A 23,343-nucleotide genomic window follows, 5' to 3' on the forward strand; every position below is an offset into this window, starting at 1 on the left:
GTGATCTGTGCTTAGTTCCACCCAATATACACTAATTATGTTTTCTGCCTCAGAATCAGTTTCCTGGGTAACACAGAGTATGGAATGTGGCGTGAGTTACTGTGTCTGATGAAATACTTGCATGACAGTTGATATTTCTTCTTAGGACCTCGAACAGCAGGTTATCATTTCTATATATAAGACTGGTGGGATTTCTTGAGCGTTACTGCAATTTATACTGCAATTTACAGAATCAGACTGACGGATACATACCTGCCAGTGTTTGTCTCACTTTATACAGCAAGTGTGCCCTCTAGTGACTTTCACATGTAATGTGTTATTCTCGACAACAGGTTGGACTAAGTGGCCATAAATCACAATAGGCATATTACTGGCAGTCTGCTACAACTCACATATATCTTACACTGTCCTGAGTACCACACCAAAGAGTAAGAAAAAATTACTTGCTCTAGCTGGCATGGTTATTTCAGGAGCAACAGGGCTCCTTGAAGGGGTTCAAGGGGGCCCCATAAAGGAAATTATTTTATTATCCTCTCATTTAAGAAGCTCATTGATGTCTATATTATGTCATTTTTAAACTGACTCATACAAGAAGCATCTCTGCTTGATTCCTGAGGCTGATAAAAATGCAATCATGAGACTAAGAGTGTAAAATAATTAGAAATAACACATTTTTTAAACAGAGTTAGGAGCGCAGTTGTGTTATAATATGTATGGCTATTTACTGAAGTGTTGCAGGCACCTGAAAGCACATGAGAAATGGAATTCAACACTCATATATTTTTATTTTTTTATTCATTTCGTCTCGTCTGCTATCTCTAATTTTTAATGACATGAAAATACACAAAGAAACTCTTCATATTGGGAGACATGGGTAGGAATCCTGCGCTAGGTGACGCTATCCCAGTGCACAGTCCGGGCTGCGGTCTCTCCTCCGAGCCGACAGAGGGCGCTGTGTTGCAGGCCAGGCGGTGTAGCGCCTTGTGGTGGTTTTTGTTCCCAGAGCTCCGCGGTGCGCTGTCCACTTCAGCACCACAAGCCGAGCAGAGGCAGCCGGGCTAGCTAAACCTGGGAAGGAGGCAAATAAGAATACGGCTCAACATCAGCACCTCCCTGAATCCAGAATACAGAAAAATACGCCCTGGAAACCCCGACAGCTCCCGGGAAGAAGGCTGCAAGAAAGGTAGGAGTTTTCGAAGAAGCTTAAAAAGGATCAAGTTGGCGAAGGGAGGGTTTATACATCAGTGCAGAAGAGCCCCCCTTCCCTTTTTCTGCTTCATAAATACTGTATTAGCTTCTTGTCCTGTTCGCGTTTCATGCGATGAATTTCACGGTGAGTTTATTACCGACGGAGAGGAACAGTTCCTCGGTAAAGGGCTCCGTGTTTTTCCTGGAAGCCTCTCCTCGCTGTGCAGATGGTGGTGTTTTATAACTGGTCGGTCTGGGCTGCTCCTCCTCGGCCGGCTGCCGTCTCTTTATCCCCCAGCCTGTCCTGCAGCTCCGGGACATATCATAGATTTGTTAGGTTGAGAATCAATTGTCTTCTTAAACCGCTTCCGCTCAGTTAACTCACCGTGTTGGTTTACGGGATTACCCGGGCTGGTACTGGCTACATCCTGCTGGCGAGCTATTACAGCTGCTCCCGAATACCGCACGTAACGTTTCCTCTTAATTAAGTTTAAAAAAAAAGAAAAAAGAAGAAGAATGTTGGCTATTAAAAGAAAACTGAATATTCAGAGAAGGAATGAAAAGGAATTTGCCGCAGTCTGTTTTGTTACTTCATATACTGACTGCGTTCGCTCGCTGTAGTTGTTTTAATGAGTCTCAAACACGTCATTTAGCTGGTGGTGATATTATTATGTTCCTATCAGCTGCCAGGGCTCTCCTGGTGTCTTGTATTAATAATGTGTGATTACTCCTGTCTGGTGCTGATGGGTCAGAAGTGTCATATGCCAGCCAAACTGTGAGTCACTGGTAAATATTTACTGATGCACTAAACAGTGCAGTGAGGGAATATTTACAGGTTCTGATTCATTTGACTCGTTATAATTATTGTGCTTTTCAAATGTCTCGTAACACTTTCTCTGGCTGTGTCGATCCACTGAACAATATTCTTCAAAGGAATCCAATTTGGTTTTATACATAATTTAAAACATATAACAGATATAAACATTTGTAATGGTCCATTTGGAAGATAAAAATAATTGTTTTCACAACACACGGTAAACTCCAATATAGAGAGGACCTCTGCTCTGTAGTCAAACGTGATGTTTTATTTAAATGGAATTGATACGAGTGCTAGGATAATTTATTTTAAATAAATCTGTTAGCTATTTGAAAAAGATATTACTTTGACAACTTCGTACAAGTTGGTCTAATTTTCTGAGCCAGAACATTTCAAGCAGGAGTTTTGAGGGAGGTCGCTTTGATTTTTATTTTTTTTCATTGATCTGAAAATAAATAAATACATAAAAGTAATCATCAGCTTAATTAGAATGTGAAAAATTTGAGCAGTAGTATGTGATGTGCTGATATTTTAAAAATTAATTTGTTTAATGTTGATATTTACCAGTGATGATGTGAACAGTTTAGAAACAAGTTTATATGATAATCTTGTTCTTCTACCCCTAACCCATGAAAACATTCAAAATTTTAAAAAGGTAACATTTTTTATGAGTCCATCCATCTCGTCTATCCCAGCAGCCTTCAGGTGAGAGGTGGGGTTCACCCTGGACAGGTCACCAGTCCATCTCAGGGCCAACACATATAGACAGACAACCATTCACACTCACAGTCACACCTACGGTCAATTTAGAGTATCAATCAGCCTCGTCCCCTCTTGATGTCTTTGGACTGTGGGAGGAAGCTGGAGTACCAGAGAGAACCCACACAGGAACAGGGAGAACATGCAGACTCACACAGAAAGATCCTGTGACTTGAACCTGGAACCTTCTTGCTGTGAGGCGACAGTGCTGACCACTGCACCACCTTGTAAATCAGAGATGATGGTCAAAGAAGACTGGGCAGATACATCGGCCACTGGACCGATAATTGGCATATTTCAAAAGACAACAACAACAACAACAATAATGATGATAATAATAATCATAATAATCATAATACATTTTATTTAAGTCACCTTTCATGGCACTCAAGGTCACCACACAATACACAAACAATGGTTAGAAGGACACAACAATATAAATGCAATAAAACCAGAAATAAAACCAGAAATCAGAAATGGTTGAAGACAAGTTACAGTGAGGAGGCAAGTTTTAGGTGGGACTTGAAGATGGACAATGAGTTAATGTTCCTGATGTCAGGGGGGGTGGGGAGTTCCAGAGGCGGGGGGGCAGAGCGGCTGAAGGCTCTGGATCCCATGGTGTCACAGACCAAAAAAAATTAATAAAGAATTAAAATAACTGTTGTTGCAGAATCAATGAGGCTGCTGCAAATTATAGAACGATACACGAAACGAAGCTTGCGAGAGCAGCTGGTTAGTGGCGACTCCCCTTTATCAACACCTCCTCCATCCGTCTGTGACCTGCTGCTCAGGTGAAAGAGTGACAGTCAGCAGGAGTGTGAGGCTGATCGAGACAGTGACAGTGCTGACCAAACACTCCGCTGGATGCAATTTGAGCTGAGGCAAAAAAACAAAAAAAAAAGCCATTGAACATTGTAGTCTTCCATTTTGTCCCATTGCTGCTGTTGGCGAGCCCGACTCAGGTGAGGTAAGACGCTGATAGAGGGATTAGCTTGTATTAGGCTGGGGCCGCTCGTAGAGGTGCTAGAGCAACGTCAGTCGCTCCTGCTGTATCTGCGTCTGTAGTCTGTCATCCACAAAGCATCTTTCTTGCTCTACAGTCACATTGTCCCTAGATGATAGTGATAACCCCCCCCCCTCCACTCCGCGCGCACACACACACACACACACACACACACACACACACACAAAACACCCCTCCTCCTGTCCTACTTCCGTCTTCTTTAGCTCTCCTGAAGGGCGACGCCACTGTCAGTGAAGCCTCAGGGGGAGGAGAGGGACATTTGATAGAGGAAGCGGCAGGAGGAAGGTAGCCGCTATCAGCCAGATATCATCTCATGATGTGGTCTGAGAACACAGCTGGAGCGTCTCTGTTTATTCAAAGATAGCAGGAAGACTCAAGTCTGTGAGAAACAGATAAATAAGCCTGAAAAAGAGCTTTTTAGTTCTCTGTTAAACTGCCTCAATACAGCCTCTGTACAGCCTCGCCGTAGGAGGGCATCCTTTGTGTTTGAGACTGAGGTCCCATCTCGAATCCAGATCCTGGTCTAACTAATGGCTTCAAGTGATCCTTCAAATACTTTACTAAGTATTCATGAATAGGTGTCCTGAACTCACTCCTATTCCCTCCTTCGTTTTGTCCTTATGTTGTCCAGGATGCAGGAAGAGCCAGACACGTATTTTTAGGTGGAGGCTCATGGCGACTGATGTCTAACAACTGCAAAACTATCCAAAAAATGTCAGTTAAGTTCTTTCATTCTGGAGTCACGCAGAAGTGATGCAGGAGAGAAGAAAAAACAAAAACCCTTGTGAGCTGAAGACAAATATTTGTGAGTTTGTAAGTAGAGTTGTAGTGCTGTATCGTTTGAGTGGAGTCCACTTGAAACAAAATTTTAAGAAAACTTTGGGTTCGTTTTCTGTCCGGACCTTTTTTGAAGCACATTTATCCTGATAATGGTAGTCAGAGACAGAAGATTACCGCCTGTCTAAATCACACCCCGTCAAAAGTTATGACAAAGACATTTGATACGTTCAATTCTGAAGAAGCTTGCATTTGTAAATCGAACCTGGATACACAAAAATCAATTGTTTACTCAGAGGTTATCTTAACCTTCATATGGTTGTGTGGCAGTATTTTGCTCATTATCCACTCACAGCGTGTTTATCTCGTCGAGGCACAATCAAAGTATTGGAGCTGTCCATCTTATTTCTTAATTCAGAGACAAAATGAACAGGTTGAAGTCAAGCCGACGGGTTTGACGTGCACAACACGGTTCCTCTACGGAAGTAAACAAAGCATGAAATTAGATCAAGAATAGGATTGAGGACATTTTTATAAACAAATACATCTGCGCACAGGTCTGATTGTGTATTCTTCATTTCCCCATTCAAATTAGATCCACAATTGTGAGCTTAATGTTCTTTTCTCGGTGAGTGCATTCCTCTGCCGTGGAGAATTTTTGGTATTTCGGGGCCTAATCGGGCAAGTGGGCCCCGTAATTTTTGTGTAATCCTGCTGACAAACAGGACAGGATACACAGAAACCAGAATAATCCCTGATGTAGTTTCGCTGACGTCATTGCCCCGATTATAAGAACTTATATAAGGTAATAACGCAGCCGTAGACAAAAGAACTAAACAATAATCGCCATTTGTTTTTATTCAATAGATTGAGGTCCTCCATCTACCAGGCGTGGCTGGATGCCCTGATGCTGGAGCCTGCCACTGTCATGTTCTCCAAGAGTTATTAGCGGCCTCTCAAAGCCCCCGCTCTGCTATATAGATGGTTGAGAGGCTGTTCTGAGTGCCAGGCTGTTCTGTGGCATTGTGGTTTTCCACCTGCCGCACCTTCCTCTCTTCCGTTTAGGTTACCTGAGAGAAATTAGTCTGACGCTGCGACTGAATGGCATTTTGTTTGACTTAATTACTGAGTTGTGTCATTGTGTTTAAGGATGCTGATTGGCTTAAACTGCTATTCCAACCAGTGCAAACACTCTGGACGAATCTGTACAGATCCTGAGTCAGGCTGCGAAGAATAGCACAACCCCACCGGCTGGTGTTGATAGTGTTTTATTCTTGTTCCTCATAAACAGATGATCAATGACATAGACACTAATGAAGGTGTGCTTCCTGGCATGGCTGCCCTGGTGACCAGTTGCCACAGCATCTTGTCCATTTCTGAGTGACCCCTCATATAAATATGCTCGCTGCTTCTTAGTAGCCTCAGTGGTTCTATTATTATTGATGTAAATCTGAACAAAACGCTAGCCTGGCTCTATTTTTGAGGATATGGACACACTTCTTCCACGTCCAACCTGTTTCCATACGTCTTTTTCACATCCAGTCATCCGTTAACAAGCAGGAGAGATGAGTTCATGCGGGGTGCCAGAAATATCTCATCTGTTTTGGTCTGAGCCCTGGTCATACGGCTCCTCCCACTCCACCTGACAATCACACGGAGATATTGATGGTGCTAGTGTGCTGCTCATTCACTCTCCTGCTAATGCTAACATTACATCCAGTGCTTGACGAGGCAATACTGCTCATCTTACTAGAGGATTTGGGGTCTCTGCGACTCAAAGCTAGCTCACACTGCATCCAAAACAAACTGGCACGCGTCTCTATGACTCATCAAACTAAGTTGACGAAGATGCCAAGATGGGCATCCGTTTAGAGCGCTCCCTCCTCTCACGTCGCCTGGAAATCTCTGGAAAGTATTTCATTCCATAATAGGAATTCTTCACATCTGGATTGTAACTTTAGGACGAGGGTCAACCCTCCCATCCCCTGTTAGCAGCATTTAAGAAACTTGAAAGATGAAGAGAGGCTGTGCTTCATCTTGTGATCAAAGGGAGCTTAGCCCCAGATTCATCCTCATCAAGAAGCAGAAAAACATTGGATAAAATTTAGATCAAGGACGAGAACTGAATAATTCAACCCAACTTTTCTCTTTTCTGTGTGTGTGGATTTGTGTGTATGTATGGGGGGGTGGGGGTGTCTAATGAACTTTGTCCTTTGCACACTGATAATTGTTAAATAGGGAAATGTTTTATTCATCAATTTCTTCTGATCTATTATTACTAAATTAAATATTAGCATCATTAGCCATTTAAATCATTGCCTATCTCCTCTCAGATATAGGGCTTAAGTGTGCGTGTGTGTGTGTGTGTGTGTGTGTGTGTGTGTGTGTGTGTGTGTGTGTGCGTGTGTGCGTGTGTGTGTGTGTGTGTGCGCGTGTGTGTGGTTGTGTGGGCAATAGATGTGTGTTAAAGAAATGAAAGTACATTACTGGAGTCAATACGAGAGAAAGTGCCACACTCTGCTAGAGCTGGGGCCCGTTTGAAGCTGTCACACAGTTACTGCTCAAAGGCCACTGTTTGACTGCTTGTTAGCCATCTTTTGGCTCAGTGTGTGTGTGTGTGTGTGTGTGTGTGTGTGTGTGGGGTACTGTCCCCCCAGGGATCCCCCTCCTCTATCTCGCTGACTTCAGAGCTGCTTTGAAGTTCGTCCTCAGAAGAGAGGTGAAGGGGAGGGGAGAGAGAGAGAGAAACAGAGAGAGAGAGAGAGAGAGAGAAGGGAGAGAGACAAAGAGGGATAGGGTGTGTGTGTGTGTGTGTGTGTGTGTGTGTGTGTGTGTGTGTGTGTGTGTGTGTGTGTGTGTGTGTGTGTGTGAGACGGGGTGAGAACAGAGCAAAATACTTCATTTCTACTCCTCTGCTCATCACTGAGCCTCTGCCCTGATCCTTTGTGAATGATGTCATCGTCAGCATGGTGTTTTATGACGGTGTGTAGGTGAGAGTGGGTGCCGTGTTTGGAATTTACGACATATTACGGTGATCATGTAACTCCTTTCAGTCAGCTGATGAATAATGAAAGGGATGAGCGTCTAGTTCCATCAGGTGATCCTGGTGTACTTTTCAGTGTGTATTTACGGGGGTTGGAGGAAGGTTGTGGGGGGGGGGGGTGAGGGTGTGGGAGGGAGAGAAGAATAGAGAGGCGTAATGGGAGCAGCTGCTGCGCCCAACACACCCTCAGTATAAAACCATCTGTCATGCTGACTCCAGAGAACTAATGAACACACACACACACACACACACACACACACACACACACACACACACACGCTCCTCTATTGTCCCTTTAGCAAACAAATAGTGAGAACAATACATTTCCCTCAAGTTTGATAATGCAGCTCCAATGACTAAATGTAATAATGATAAGCACATTTAATTATTTTACCTTTAAAAACAAATTTTTAGAAAGTTTTACAAAGCTGAGGCAAAAATAAAATACAGATTTAGACGGAAAACAGAAGCAAGACATCATGAAGAGAAAGTCTAAATAAAACTGAAACAGAAGACAAAAGATCCAGGACTCTGAAATAAAAATCATTAAATTCTACTGTGAGAATAAAGACGAGACAAAACAAATAAATAGAAATAATTGAATCAAAACAAAGAAAACACGAAAGTGGGTTTCAGTGGAAGTTACTGATTACGAGAGCCTGATCTCTGACCTGGCTCCTATCAGATCGCATCTCTGTAGTGCGGAGTCAGAAACACACCAGCTTAATCACATCCATCAGTTCCAAATGGAGAGAATTCAGCAGACGTCATGAAAAAATGGTGTCCCATTTTTTCCTCAGTTTTGGTTCAAACGTCCACTGGGACTCAAGAATTAACTGAAGATTTTGTCTGTCAAAGGTCAAGGTCGCAGGGTCGAACTCACAGAGGCGTGTGAACTCCCTGCTGTAATCCCAGTGATGTCAGGCATGTGTACAACATAATTGGTTTTTTTTAGCTACAGTGCAGTTTTATTAGCGGTCACAATTAAATTGCTCCCAATATTACAATGCTTTGGTGAAAATGAGATCTAAGTTAATGAACCCCTGTGTGCAACAGTAATGACTGACTGAACCGTGTTTCAATTAAAAAAGTTTGCAAAAAGCTTTCTTGCGCACACCCCTGTGTTGATTATAAGTGAGCCGCTGACAGCCTGCTAGCCAGCCCTTATGCGGTGATATATGTGGTAAATAAGGGGAAAAAAAGTGGGAGAAATGATCAGGTCTGCAGCCAATCCAGAGCTGTCATAACCTTGAGTAGAGGAGATGGTGGAGAGCACAGATAAGATGATGATGGAGGGGGCGTGTCCCGCTGGAGGAAATGAGACGGAGCCTTAATAATGTGCTAATTTGTCGCCTGTCCATTGAAAGCAGAATCTACATACTCAGCGTGAGCCCAATTGAATCATCATTGAGATCACGTACAGTCTTGTGAATGTACATCCCTTTAATTTCGCTGGATAAACAGTGCTGTCAGCAGGTTCGTGTAATGAGTGACATCCTGAGCGACTCAAGCAGATGACAAAAGACCGCGAGTGGCGAGCTGCCTTGCGTGGAAGAATTCCATGTACACACCCTGGAGACAGGAAAAGAAAGGCAGAGGATGCAGGGGAGCGAGAGCAGGAGTAGGGGATGCTGTGAGCGCCAACACTGCTGCAAAGATAAATGCAGGCTTTGACCTTTTCCTTCTTCTCTTCACAGAGCAAACTGGGAATTCATATCAGTGCTGCAGTTGCTGTTTAGAACAGAGCCGAACCCAAAATAACCATTTGTTCCTTTTACCGCAGAGCTGCTGCGCAGGCGGATGTGTTTAGATTGATCGCAGTGTAAAATCTATACATGCACTGGAGTTACACTGATATTTCAGTGAGTTAGAGGCAGAGTGATGTGCTCAAAAACCATCAAAACACACACACACACACACACACACACACACACACACACACACACACACACACACACACACACACACACTCCTCCCTCTCAGAGTCATCCAGCTGTTAACCGGGGGGGAATCAATCATGCTCTCTCTCTTTGATTATGGAAAATTGTGTAATCATGCTCTCCCTCAGTGATTATGTAAAGTTGTGTGTGTGTGTGTGTGTGTGTGTGTGTGTGTGTGTGTGTGTGTGTGTTTGTGTGTGTGTAGTTGGTGGTTGACAAATGTTTCTCCAGGGCTCAGAGTACACTGCCCCTGTGTGTGTCTGATTGGACAAAGATCCATTTGGCGCCTCCACATTCAGACCTGTGAGCGAGTGGTTTTGGTAAATAATGAATCACCTGTAGAAGAGAAAGAGTGGAGTACCAGGGTGTGTAGTACTGTACTCACAGCTACTTCACCAGCAGCTTGACTTTTACTTCACCCTTAGAGTGCCCTCCTGAATCAAATGATTGGATACTTAACACTACCTGGATGCTACCATTTTTGCACAAACAGGTGTTTATGAATAACTGATGATGACAAACTTTGTAGTAATTCATAATTACTATTCATTATAAGGATCTCTAGGAATCCAGTTTGAAATGCCCTTTAAAAATATAAGTTGTCCATATTCCAGTTTTGAGTACCACGTGTACAAACAGATTTGTTAGTTCAGAGTTATTTGAGCTACCATCTCCTCGTATTTGAATGAATTCGGAGATTGAATAATGAATTCATTCAATTTCACACCTGAATCAGCAGTATCATGTACTGATCTAATATCAGTTTGTCACAATTGTATACATATGATGTGTTTAATGACTGCACATACCAGTAAGCCTGTGCGGATGTGATGACATCATCATTGTTGTATGAGCTGTTGTAAAACAAGAACGAACACAGCCAGAGAACCAAGCCACAGATGATATATGATGATACGTAACACTGACACACCGACTGATGTTACATATCTGAAGACGCCAGTGGAATCACAGCTCAGCTTCCTGTGTAGATACAGTTTTAGAGCAGAGAAGAAGAATTGATTCCTGCGGTGGAGATAACCGAGCACACTGGGAAGTAGCAGGTTCCTGTTTCAGTGTAATCAATGATGTGATATCGCATCAGCGCTTCGACGTGCGTCCTTGCTGAGCGCCCATCCTGCATTTTGACCCAGTATCAGGGGCATTCTGGAGCAACTCTACAAGGAGTGCAGCAGTTGGGATCCCAACATCGGAGCGTCATGTTCCCTCGTCATCATTATCTTTTTGGAGCATGTAAATATTTATCGTGCTTCCTTATTTGTTGATGCTGACTGAAATTGATGAGTCTTACACGTTCAGCAAGATAATCTTCACTAATAAACACCGCTTTTATGATTTATGATGCAATATTTAGAATTACAAAGCTGTTGCTGGGCAAAACACATAGATTAAAATAGAATTGCAAGCTTAACATGTCCCTACCCCTCAAACAGCAGGGTAGCCGGTGCGTATCTATGGTAACCACCTCCTTCTGAGAGAGAGTTGCCAGGTAATGGACATGGATGGAGCATCGTGAATTATTTAGGAGCGCCATCAGACAGTTTTTGCCGGACACGGAATTCTAACCTGATATTGGCCTGATACAAGGGCAAGATACGAGGAGGCAGCCCCCCGCCGAGCTCCTCACCCCCTCCTGGGCTGACTCTCTCAAAGAAAAATCCACCAGTGAGTATGAGAGGAGAGGCAGTACAAAAGATTGAGTTGTTTTTGTCTAAAATGATACAACTAAGGTCAACATTTGCATCCGTGTCACTGATATGAAATTAACCAGTTTGTTCCCTTCATTCATGAATGCTTGTAAGCACTGATGTTCACAGGATTTTACTACTTTACTACACAAAGTTGACTATAACTTCTAGACTGTCACTGTAACTACCATGCGTTGCTACCTGCTGCCTTGTTGAGTTTCACATAATCATGCTGCGATAAACGACTGGTGGCGCTAAATCCGGTGCTGTGTTGTTACACGCCAGCAAGTGAGTTTGTGTGATTAAAGGAGTGAAAGTTAAAGCCATGGATGTTTCGACGGGGTGCCGTTTTTACAAGGCGACCAATCTACGGTATGCAATTCCAAATATGGCATCCGTAGCACGATGCCCAAAAACGATGCATAAAAACGGTAGTGAATACCTATGGTTGGAAAGCACTGTGAAGGTCAGGTGTAAGAGGAGAGCGTGCGCTGCTGGGTGTATTGTTGAGAGAGTGAATATGTCAGATGGCTGAGTGGAGCGTTCTGTTGGCTTGTCAAAGTGGGTTCATTAGGCATGCCAGAGGACGACATCCTCTGAACATCTCATGCTGTCACCCCCGTAATGCATCCGCCTCTCTGTCGCTGCTTTGATTAAGCAACAACAAGCAATTACTCTGGCTAATTGTGACCAATTTGCAGATGAAAGCTTGGGAGTCCTGGTTGTCAGAGGTCGGCCAGCATCTGCCCGGACTTATTTTTACTGCGGAGCAGATTTTTGTTGGTCCACAGCCTGCACCGACCCCTGTGTTTCAAGAAACACACAGACCAAGATACTGATCCCTGGTCAGTGTTGAGATCGTAGCCAGAGTAATTTGTTTTATTTTCTCTCTCTTTCTTTTCTTTTTAAGAATGCACAATACAGATTTTTGTTTAATGACAGGTCAATATATTTGTAACTGATCAGCTGATAGCAAATGTTCACTGATGTTGTTATTATCTGAATACAAACTAGGTTGTATGATATTCACATTTTATACATATCAATAAACATATTATTTCCAAAAAGTCTGGAAAATGCCTACAATCATTCCCTAGTGTATGTGTGCGCACACAAAAAACAAAGTAAATGTTTAGTTTGGGTTTGAGGGTTGAAAGACTATAAATAAATACAAATAGAAACATCTCAGTGTAACTGCTTGGTTTATATATTCCGAGTCAGATGTATTCAATGGTCTCAATATTAATGTGCTGAACATCTCCTTCAAGAAAATGAATTTTTGTCATTTATTTCAAAGTATTTATTGTAATATTTCAGCAGCTGTGGCTGCTTTGCTTGCAATTAATAGTTTTCATCAGTAATATATAATGTATTATTATAATGTCAGTGATACATAATTAAGGATATTATGGACTTTCTATCCAAAATGAAAGGAAAAATTTCAGTGTTTCTTGTGGTTGACAGTTAAAATCATGATTCTATGAGCATGTTTCAACTTTCTCGCTCTCTCTCTCTCTCTCTCTCTCTCTCTCTCTCACACACACACACACACACACACACACAGATATATACTCCACTTCTACTGTAGCAGCCTCTTTATAGTAATGTTTTTGTTATTTTGCCACAAGCAAAGTTTCCCAGCAGATTTACCAAGCAATCTAAAGTTTTGCTATCTCTAGACTTTGCACTTCAGTCATGAGGAAAATTAAAGTGTATTCAGTTCCATACACTAATCACACTGATGAAAGTGGATGAAATCAGGTTGCAGTTATGTCAAATTGCAAACACTGAAGGAGAAGTTTGTCTCGATCTACACGCAGGGAAACATTAGAGACCCAATCCTGCGCGGCTGAGAAACAACAGAAGCCTCGTAATGAGTAGTAGAAGCACGGAGTGGGAGCAGTGCTGTGGGAGCTGGGAGGCTTTTGGGGGGGGGGGGGGGGGGGGGACTGTGTTTGGAGACGTGGATGAAGGTGACTTGATGCCGAGGCCTCCTGGATAGCCCTTGTTAAGGTGCCAGGGCTGTGAGAGGAGGCAACTTCACACGTTTTACTATGACTACATTGTGTATGAGTCAGAGCATTTGTCACTGGCAATACAACGCCACTATTTACCAGCGGCGCTCACTCATATTAACCGATCTGATAAAAGAGACGCAGTGACAGGCTTTCTATCTCGGAGGCTCCCAATGCCTGTAAAAGAGCTTTTGTTGACTCCCATTTTGAGTGGTTGTTATCGTGAAGAGTGGCTTTCTCAGCAATAGGAAGTTACAACCTTTATTGCTCTCTTACATCAGCAGTGTCGACCTTATAGCCCTTTGATACTCAGCAGTGCTATTGTGGGCTGCTAGTTGTTTAGCAGCAGCAGTGTCTGTGGCTGCTCTCATCTCAGAAGACGACAGTAAAAGGGTTCAGAGGGAGGGCCAGACGGAACTAGGAATGTGTCTCCGTAAATACTCCGGTGAAGTTATCAGCTGGACAGAACACAACTGTTTTTAAAGACATGTATTCTGGGTGCCCGGGAGATGCGGCGGGCTATTGGGTTGTCTACCAACAGCTGCTTCAGTTCCTTGTGTGGTCTCAGGCTTGGTTGAGCACAGGACAGACACAATAGGCCAAGCCTGCAGACAGAAATCCAGAGGAGGGTGTGTGTCCTCGTTGGTTGCTGGTCAGTCTGGGTGCCTGCACATGGGGACTGGACAATGTCCCCTGCTCCAACTCGCAAACCTGACCTGCCCTGAGAAGGTAGTTGAACCTGGGGATACATGTCTCCACCAGGGGAGACATGTTGACATGGTCATTTGTTGACATGTGCCACATTCACGCAGAGCAGTAGAAGCTGTAGTATATCAATGTTTTTCCACTGAGATCAACCTGGCTTCACGATAAGAAACATCCGTTTTCTGAATCTCAGAAACAGATTTTAGCAGGTCACTTGAAGGGTTTTTGCAGAGCCCTGTCAGATGGGGATGGAGAGAAATAGAATTTTGCTCCTCGATACATCTGCCTCCATCTCATCTGCACTCTGCTCTCAGTCCTCCTGCCTCATCGATTAACCCCACAGTGTAGAGAAAATCTTTTCCCCTGACATCTGACTGTGGCTGTCAGGAAATTTCATGCCCACTGCCTTTTCCATTAGGGAGAAACAGGACAATGCACCTTCCTGGGGGACGCTAGGGTAAAAGTTGTGACCCATGAACCTCATAGCCTCTTTAAAAGCTCAAGTTATGAATTTTTTAAAAAAGCGTGCTAGGTCATAAAGCACTATATCCATTGTGTAAATCAGTTGTGAATGTAGAGTTCAGGGCCCCAGCCTTCCAGCAATGACAGTTGTTAAAAGAGAAGTGATGATGAGGTTGTCAGCCATTTATTCAGTGGCAGGAAATATGATTAGCAAGAAAAAGAGGGCCGTGTGAGAGATGGACGGGGTTCCAGTGAGTAAGTAAATACACAAATGTGTGTGTGATCTAGTTATCCTCACGGTAAGTGTGTTAGAATTGGAGGAAACCTGAGCTACAGTTGTGAGTGGCCAGTGCCTCAGTAACCTGCGCAACTTTTTCTACATTCCCGAACAAAGACAATTAAAAACATAACTCAAATGTATTTTAATCATCGCACAAAAAGTGAAGGTAGAATCTTATTGTAGCCCTCAACATTTGAATCTCGGCCCAGTGTAAATAAAATAAACAAGTGCCTGCGGAAGTTAACCATGGCAAGTTGATCTCATTTTAATTCTGGCTCAAATGTGGCATGATCTTGTCCTGAGATACTTGTGAAAGACTTTTAATAAAGTCAGATACCGCAGCTGTTTACTGGTGGGAGAGACTAATCAGGCCACATCCTGAGCTTAGATGAGACGATCTACAGGGTGCTGCAGCTTCCCAGGCAGCTGGAATCAGCGCAGCAGCAGCACAGCAGACCTCCTGGGAGAGAGAGAGATGCACGGGGTCCAGTCTCCCCCATCTACAGGTTTTCACTCTTCTTAATCCTGGCTTCAGCGTAGACATCGATTCATTTTGCTGATTGGTTGAAATCAGTACATGATTGAATACAGACTTCTTCTTTTTTTTTTAGTTCACTGGCCTCTACTGACAGTACAATGCAACTTCAAACGAACAAATCACATTTTCTAGTGTTTTTTTTCCACGTTTTCCCTGCTAAAGTAAAGAAACAAAAATCCTGAACTCAACTAAAAAAATTCCCACTGATGTAGTTTCTGCTGTATGTTCAGTACTCAAAGATTAGATATATTGAACTTCTGTGCAGCTTTGGCCATTCTACGTCTCTCAAAATGTGCCCGGATCAGCTGTTACGAGGTATCATAAACTGGGTTTTTAAAATGTCATAACGGCTGATTGGAGTACTTTTATTTTGTTGCAGTAAGCTACAACAGCAGACTGAGGCTCTGCAGGGACTTAAGCCAGAGTACTGGACAGGAAACAGATGGCGATGTTGGAGGGAGCGGTGGGGGCGGGCAGGCAAGCAGTGCATAGATAGGCACAGAGCCTGGCCAGAGAATATTACAGCAAGCCTGGACACACTTCCCAGGGGATTAATAAGCCCATCATGGCTGCAGACGGCTGCAGAAGTGATGTGCCACTGGGAAGAGGGGGCTGGGCTGATGCTATAATTGGTTATTCCCTTTTTTGTGTTTTTCTTATAACGTCCCACTTTAACTGTGCAAAATTTGACCTTGTAACTGTTACATTACAGATGAATCCAGCCAGCTCACTATGTCCTGTAATGGAGGGCAGAAGCAAGCAGGAGCAGAGAGCTCGGCCCTCTGAGAGCACTGAGAACACCGCTGGTATTCATCATTTCGGGTATTTTTACTCCAGTGTGGCCTAACAGGTGGTCGAGCTGGCAGGGAAAAAAAAACACAAAAAAAAACAAGGAGACCTTTTTAACATTTAAAATTTAACCTTTACAACATTTACCTGCCATCTTGACTGGAATCGCCTTCTAACAAAGGCTCGACACATTCTTTGGAGCTGCTGCTGTGTCAGTATCGACTTTGTCTGGAGCTGTGTTGGTGTTGGTGACATTTCTTGTATTCTCATATCACCTTCGGTGTAGCCAAAAGCTCTGTCTGACCTTTGAGATGCCAAGTAGCAGCCCACTGGACGAGCAGCAGCCAGCTCACCTGACCTTTATGAGTGCTTTCACTGTGCACCCCCACCCCCCTACCCCTTCCAGCCAGCGTTCAGTCCGCTGGCTCCTCTAGACCTCAGTGAGAAGGCTGAACTGTCTGTGGATGCAGGCAGACAATGAGAGCTTTACTGTAAGTAGGACAGGGACTCTCTCTCCCTCTCTCTCTCCCTCTCTCTCTCCCTCTCCCTCTCCCTCTCGCTCTCCCTCTTGCTCTCTTTCTCTCTACCCATGTGTGTGCGGCAACACTTCTGCATCCTCATCAGATTGTAAATCTACGTGTGTGCGTAGGTGAAGCTCTTATAATTCATGTTTAAATATCAAAGGGGCTTAGATGAAGGTGACCTCCAGTCCCAGCTGTCACCGCCGGCAGGAATGAAATGAAAATCAATGTAACAATAACACCGTAACACTCAGCCTGCAGCATGGGTGTTACAGTAAACCTCATCAGGCCTTGATACATGGACCCATTCCATCACCACTGTACAGTACATCTGTGAAGCTCAAACAATAACCCCTCAGAGTACAGGATTCATGACTACTTGCACTGTCACTTAATGGCTACTTTCAACTCATTTTATGCCCAGATAGTTGCCCAACTGCTTCCACTTTCCAATCTCTTTGAAAACACCAACTGTTTGTTCAGAAGCTGAGGATTATAGCAGGATGCCTCCTCTGAAAGGTGCTTTAATCCTGCTCCCAGTTTGCAGATTAGAAGCCCCGGCTTTTTGAAGATTTTTCTCAATATCAGCTCCTTCCCCCGGCATGTAAACACATTTGAACACTGATTAGCCCAGAAACATTGCTTTGGACCCCCCTAAAAAACCAGTCTTCATGAGCTATCAAAGACATTACTGCATTCATGCTTGTTCAGTCTCTGGAGGCGGTGCAGCAGAGCCTGCGTTAATGCTAGAATATCTGCCGCTTCAGAGCCCACTAGCACGAAGACTTTCCTGACAGATGGCCAGAGGAGATGTGAAATCTGAGCTGGCAGAGAGAGGTGGGATGTCCGTTGTGGAAATGCGGTTTGTCTCGTGTTATCTCCCTTTTGCCACGGCCGGGGTGTTTCACGCATGGCCTTCGACGCTGGAGCGTAGCAGATTGAGATGTAAAAGCACAGAAGCAAGACGGCAAAGGAGGGAGGAGTGACCGATCTCACCTTGACAGAGCAAAGCCGCTGAAGTTATTTTTTTTAAACTCTGGCTGCAGGGTTGATGGGTTTACGTATGGTTTACACATGTGTGCACCCATGTGCACGCATCCCTGCAGGGCGGTGAGGTGTGTTAGGAGCCGATGACAGATGGTCATCATCTATGTCAGTGCGTTCTCATTCCCACCTCTCATCTGCTGAAGGAACTCTGTTATTCTCTCTGAAGCGCGGTGTTTTATTTCTTAGGTTACAAGGATGGTTGAGGTCACGGAGGGTTTGAGATGACTATTGACTCAGCCCTCCATCAATCAATCAATCCGACTGATACCCAGGCTTTCTGTCTCTCAGCCTGCAGTTTCCATTTGCAGTCAATATCTGTCCAGCTGAGTTCTGTCCTTATCTGCCAACTTTGGTCTGCAGCAGCCAGCAGGTCTCATGTAAAACCTTTGCATTTTGTTTCATAAATGTCATTACTGAGCAATGCTGTCAAAACAGGGCCTTTCAGAGGTTGACCTTGATTCCGTTGGAGCTATCTGTCCCCTCACTTTGAAGAGAGGTGTTTTCTTATCGTGACAGGCAGTGGGCTGTCAGTGATTTTGCATGAAAAAAAAAAAGATGCCAAAAGAGGCCAGAAAAATATCGGGGGGGGGGGGGATGACAGCAGCAGACAGCATTCCTGATCTGTCAGCAATTCCAGTCCCACCAGACGCCTTCATCCCCAGACCCACCCTGATGCTTCAGAGAAGACATACACACAGCAAAGAGAGCAGAAGGTGCTCCACTTTAAAGGTGGTATGTGTGTGTGTGTGTGTGTGTGTGTGTGTGTGTGTGTGTGTGTGTGTGTGTGTGTGTGTGTGTGTTATCCTTGCAAGAACGGTGGTACATGACAGGAAAGACAGTGAAAGCCTCCTCCAGTGACACTTGCTCTCCTCATTGCTGTGTTGGCTCTGTTAATTTCCCGGAGGACGGCAGCAGGACCTGAATCTAAAGATCACGTCTCTAATTGGAACGTGTTTGCAAATGACACCCCTGTTTGTTCTTTGAGATTATTACTTTCAGGAGAAGCCAACCTAAAAGAGAAAACTTTTAACGCTACAAGGTCAGACGGGTCATCTTCATTGGACAGGTTACACACTCAGTTTACCACAAGCAAAGAACAGTTGACAGTCGCCTCACAATGAAAATGGAAAAAAAAAAAAAACACCACCCCTAAACTACAATGAATAATCATCATCCTTTATTTCACAGTTACATTTACTACATTTCGTCTTTTCTATTCCCTTAGGAGGGGAAGAAATGTCTTTTTATAAATTCATCTGAGACTTGGAGTTTTGGTTGCCTTGGAGACATGCTGAGACAGAAGACTGCCAGTGTTACTCACCTGAGCTGTCACATGGGAGATTTTTAGAAATAAAACAGTAGCTTCGAATTCCTGCAGACGGGAAAGGAGAAGAAAGGAAACCAGTTTGGATTTGTCATCAAGACTGAATAGACTCGCGTGCCCCCCATAGCGATGAAAACTGTTGTTTAATGATCTTTTCATTTCAACTTAACTGGATGTTTTAGCTGGTGGTCGACTGATTCACTGGTCTATCGTGTTCAATGGTACTTTCTGGTAACTGGCTTCAACCGAAGAACAACGACGAATTACTTTTTAAAAATGTATCCAAGTTTTAGATTCTTTTGTTCACTCTGAGAACCGAGGGAGATGTTGCTCAGATGATTACATTGTTCCCGAATTTCAATTTTGTGACTAATTTGTTATATCTTATCAGAAAAACATTTCCAAGTATAAATGTAATTTTCTACCACCACCCATTGATGTCACTATTTGAGGCACTGCAGTACCAAAACAATTAACTAACGCAGCTGAGTTGTGAATCCCGTTAAATGATTTTTATACTCAAGATGAATGGAAATTTTAAAAAAAAACAGAGAAAAACCGCATAGAATACATAGGAAAATACACAGCGGCACAGATGTGAAGTACATAATTTGTAGTTAAAGAGCTGAAACACAAGGTTCTCTTAGCAGGTAAAGGAATTAATTAGTGGTAGACAACGTGCTGATGAAAGGGGTCTGCCTAATGAATCATATCACTGTCATTCCAATGAGCTGCTTGTTGCTCTCGCCGGTTGCTTCATTGTAACTCACCACTATGTCACACGAACAAACGTTCTTCTAATTAAGAGGCAACGCAAGTTCAGTGGGTTCGACAGCCAGAATCAGTGAAATCCTTCCAGGGAAGCTCCAGATGCTGCAGCGCTGCAGCTTCCTCTGAGCTTGCTGAGCAGCTTCTGACGTCTTTGGAGGAAGTGGTGCGAGCGTCTGTCTCGCTTCTGATTTCTTATTGACTCATTTTTAAAGGCATTTTAAAATCTGCTCCTGTCCATACAAATCCAGTACTACAAAGAAGAATATATCTTGTTCCCTGAATTGTTAATGATTGCCCCCTTTTGATTCTGTAATTCATCTCTCAGTCCTCACAAAAAAAAAAAAATCCATCTTTCCGTTTCCTTCCTCTCTTATTCATGGGTGGTCTTGTTTACACTCACCATGCCTTCCCATCACTCTCTGGTTTTCTTATCTGGAGCGGCCTGGTAGACCATCTGCAGCCAGAGAATACGTCAATAGTAAAATATTCAAATTAGTATCGTTGTCCGGTAGGCCTGCTGATCCTCAGCCAATTCAGACTTAACCATCTTAATACCCACTATTATCTTTGCCTTTCTTCTTTTGTTGCGTTAAGCTGTCTTTCAATGAGATTCGGGGGAAAGAAAACAGCATCTGATTTGCATGAGGGCTCCAGGCTGAGGATGCCATGACTCAGAGGACAGGACAGGCCAGTAGCTGAGGCTGCTGATGGAGCATGGTAAAGCGAGTTAGCTGGCCTACAGCCGCCATCCAGGGTTCTGTGTGCAACCTAACAAATAACTTATCAGTGGTTACTGGATCGCAGCTGTGACGCCGTCTATCTACAGGTTGGATTGCAGGTTTGATGGGACATGAGAGCTTTACTGTAAGTAGGACAGGATAAATGTTGGATTTATTACTGTGATAACCAGGTACAGCTGAACAGTGAAAAGATCATTCATATCGAGGAGTTGATTATTAGCCACGATTCTTTGACCATCCGTTAGTGGCTATTCGAGATCTCACAGAAGTACTAAGATAACTAAAATCTTGAAGCGTATCAATGACGTCTCTGATTATAGGAATGTTCTGTGGATGTTGCCTCCGAAGTATTGTTTGCAATGACCTATGTATTGAGTAGAAGATAATAATATTCCCTGTTTTATACCTTGTTTTCCTGTGCCTTTTTTTTTTTTAACCAAATCACAAATATTTAGCTATTATTTATTTGTTGTGGTGGACTGAGCTCATGAGACAAGCTAATTTAGCGCTAGCTCTCCTAGCTTGCATCTGACAACATCCCTTGTTTAACCGCTGCAGACATCCAAGCCAGTGGCAAACCAAACAGCAAGGCCTAGCCTGGGAGCCAGGTGGCCAGATACGCTAGCTACCGTCAGTGCTGCTGTCAAAAACTGCCCCACATCGGCAAATCATCCCAAAATTCTCTACTTGATGTGATGTGGTGGAAGCAGGAGCCAAACACAGACCAGAAAAGGCAAGCAAGAAACACTAAGAACAGGGCTGCGGTGACGTAGACTAATGGACTCACAAGCCGCATGTTAAAAACAAACAGGAGAAACAGGAGGTAAGAGAATTTCAAAACAAACAGGAACTTGCAAAGACTCAGATGTAAAATACGAGCAGAAACAAGAGAAAAATTAAAGCAACACAGTTAAACTAGAGTCTATGATAATGCAATTTTTAAGTCCATAACTGGACAGGGTCCAGAACGGGTCCGTTACCTCAAGCTCAAATATCTCCTGTCAACCAAACCTAATTGAGCTAATGCTACCTGCTAGTGGCTACTGGTAGCATTAGCTTGCATATAGACGTACTATTGTGTTGAGCGGCCAAAGCCAGGCAGACTGTGAAGATTCTGAGTTGGGCACAGCCCTGAACTATTTAATAGCACCAGTCCCCACCAATTAGTTGTAACCAGTGACAAAACCTTGGACACGATGTGTTCAGGTGCTTCCAGATGTTACCGTTACACTTCAATTATCCAATTTAACGTATTGTCACTCCTTAACTAGTTTTTATTTGAGCTTGTAAACATGTTGGAGAGCCAAGAAATTCTCTAATTAGTTGGGGGAGGGAATAGTGGTACATGTGGGCATGGCACATAAGGCTGCAGCTATAAATACCAATGTTGCATCCTAGTCGACACACCAGACTTAATTAGGAAATGCATTGCTGGCCGTGCTCCATTATGTTTTATAGGACAGCAGCATATGTGAGTAGCGGTGCGGTGGCGTGGAAGGAGACGTCAACGCGGATATGACGTCTGACATTTCAGACACGTGACAGTTGGAATGGCACGGAGTAGATTATAAAATTAATGATGGTCGGATTCCGATCAGTTTGTCTCCCTGAACATGTGACAGTGCTTGGAATACCGGAGCCATCACGGATGTCAAAGGGGCTGCTGTGAAAAAGACCTGTCTGACATAAAAGGCAGCAGATGTGATATGTCTCTTCTTTTTGGAACGTGCGTATATTACCAGGCGTGGGTGTGAATCATCCATTCCTTGATTACCCACCATTATGAGGAAACTCGAGGGTTTAATGAGGCAATTCGATCTTGTTTTAATTTATTTATTTATGTGCCTGTCTTGTCCACTTTAATTGTGCATCAGATACCTCCAAAAAAAAAAAAATCCCTTCCATTGCAGTAATACTGCCTTCAAATTAAAAGCAGCAAGTTGTTTTTTTTCAACCGTTATCATTATGTCAGAGTTGGATTTGAGAGCCTTATTCCGAAAAAGTCTTGTAGTTCTGATTATTCACCGCTGTGTCAAAATAAAAAATATTGCATATTACAGATGATGATGCAAAAATACTTTCGGTTCCATGTGAACAAAAAAGCAGATGTCTGGGGGCGACCGCATTCGCTGCTGCTGAGGAACACAGGAGGGACATTAACGCTTTCTGGTGATTTATGTTGTGAATTGCTGCTACAATTCTGCTTTTTGCTGCAGGGAAGTAAAGCGTTTGTCTTTTGCAAACCTTTACACTTCTCTTTGAAGCTGATACTCAGTAACGAAGCCAACTGTGTTATGTGCTGACAGGTCGTTTCTGTCATGTTTTTTCGAAAGTAAACGTTTTTGGACAAGACGGTGGAGAAGAAGAGGAGCAGTGGGTGGTTGTGGCTGACACGGACAGGTCGCTGTAGTAGCATGTTGTCAGTTAAATCTAACACAATTTGAAGAAGTATAATTTCTGTCTTCAGATGTAACTTAAAGGGTTTGAGATTCAGTAAAAGGCTGCGTGCCCCCATTAACACCCCGGCTGTTATAATACTAATTGTAGAAGTGCTTGTTGAAGTAAGAACAGCAAGTTGTCTTCAGGTTTTGTGTCTCTGTCCTTGACTCTCTTCTGGTGTTGGTAGAAGTGAGACATCTGCCGTTCTCACTTTTTCCGTTTCTAGCTTGTTCAGTCACTGGTGCTTTTGCTCCGTTCTGCCTTCACGCCACATGAACGATCATACTTTCAATTATTGTGATAAAACGAATGCTGTAAAAACTTCAAACAGAGAATGTAATTAACTGCTTATAAATTGACTTAATGTTTTATTTCCCCTCAAGCTGGAAATTAGCTGCTATTCATTAGATCACGATGATGATGATGATGATGGCGGATGGCCACTGTGGCTTTCAACT

At 43.4% G+C, this 23,343-nt stretch overlaps 1 protein-coding gene and 1 long non-coding RNA gene across 2 annotated transcripts in view; one reads left to right on the forward strand and one right to left on the reverse strand.

The window, feature by feature from the left end:
* Positions 1-879: 879 nt before the first annotated feature.
* LOC147249047 (uncharacterized) lies at positions 880-1,769 on the reverse strand. Its single transcript, XR_015119445.1, has 3 exons — positions 1,574-1,769; positions 1,347-1,492; positions 880-1,068 (listed from the first exon to the last, which is right to left on the reverse strand). It is a non-coding gene; the product is annotated as an uncharacterized LOC147249047 (long non-coding RNA).
* srrm3 (serine/arginine repetitive matrix 3) overlaps positions 999-23,343 on the forward strand; it is a 69,497-nt gene continuing 47,152 nt past the window's right edge. Inside the window, exon 1 of the mRNA XM_086226065.1 lies at positions 999-1,183. The gene's annotated coding sequence lies outside the window, so the exon portion shown is untranslated. The remainder of the gene's footprint in view (positions 1,184-23,343) is intronic.

This window comes from Aulostomus chinensis, chromosome 15, assembly GCF_037954235.1.
Source record: "Aulostomus chinensis isolate RoL2024-O1b breed Wild chromosome 15, RoL_Achi_v1.0, whole genome shotgun sequence".
Taxonomy (NCBI): domain Eukaryota; kingdom Metazoa; phylum Chordata; class Actinopteri; order Syngnathiformes; family Aulostomidae; genus Aulostomus; species Aulostomus chinensis.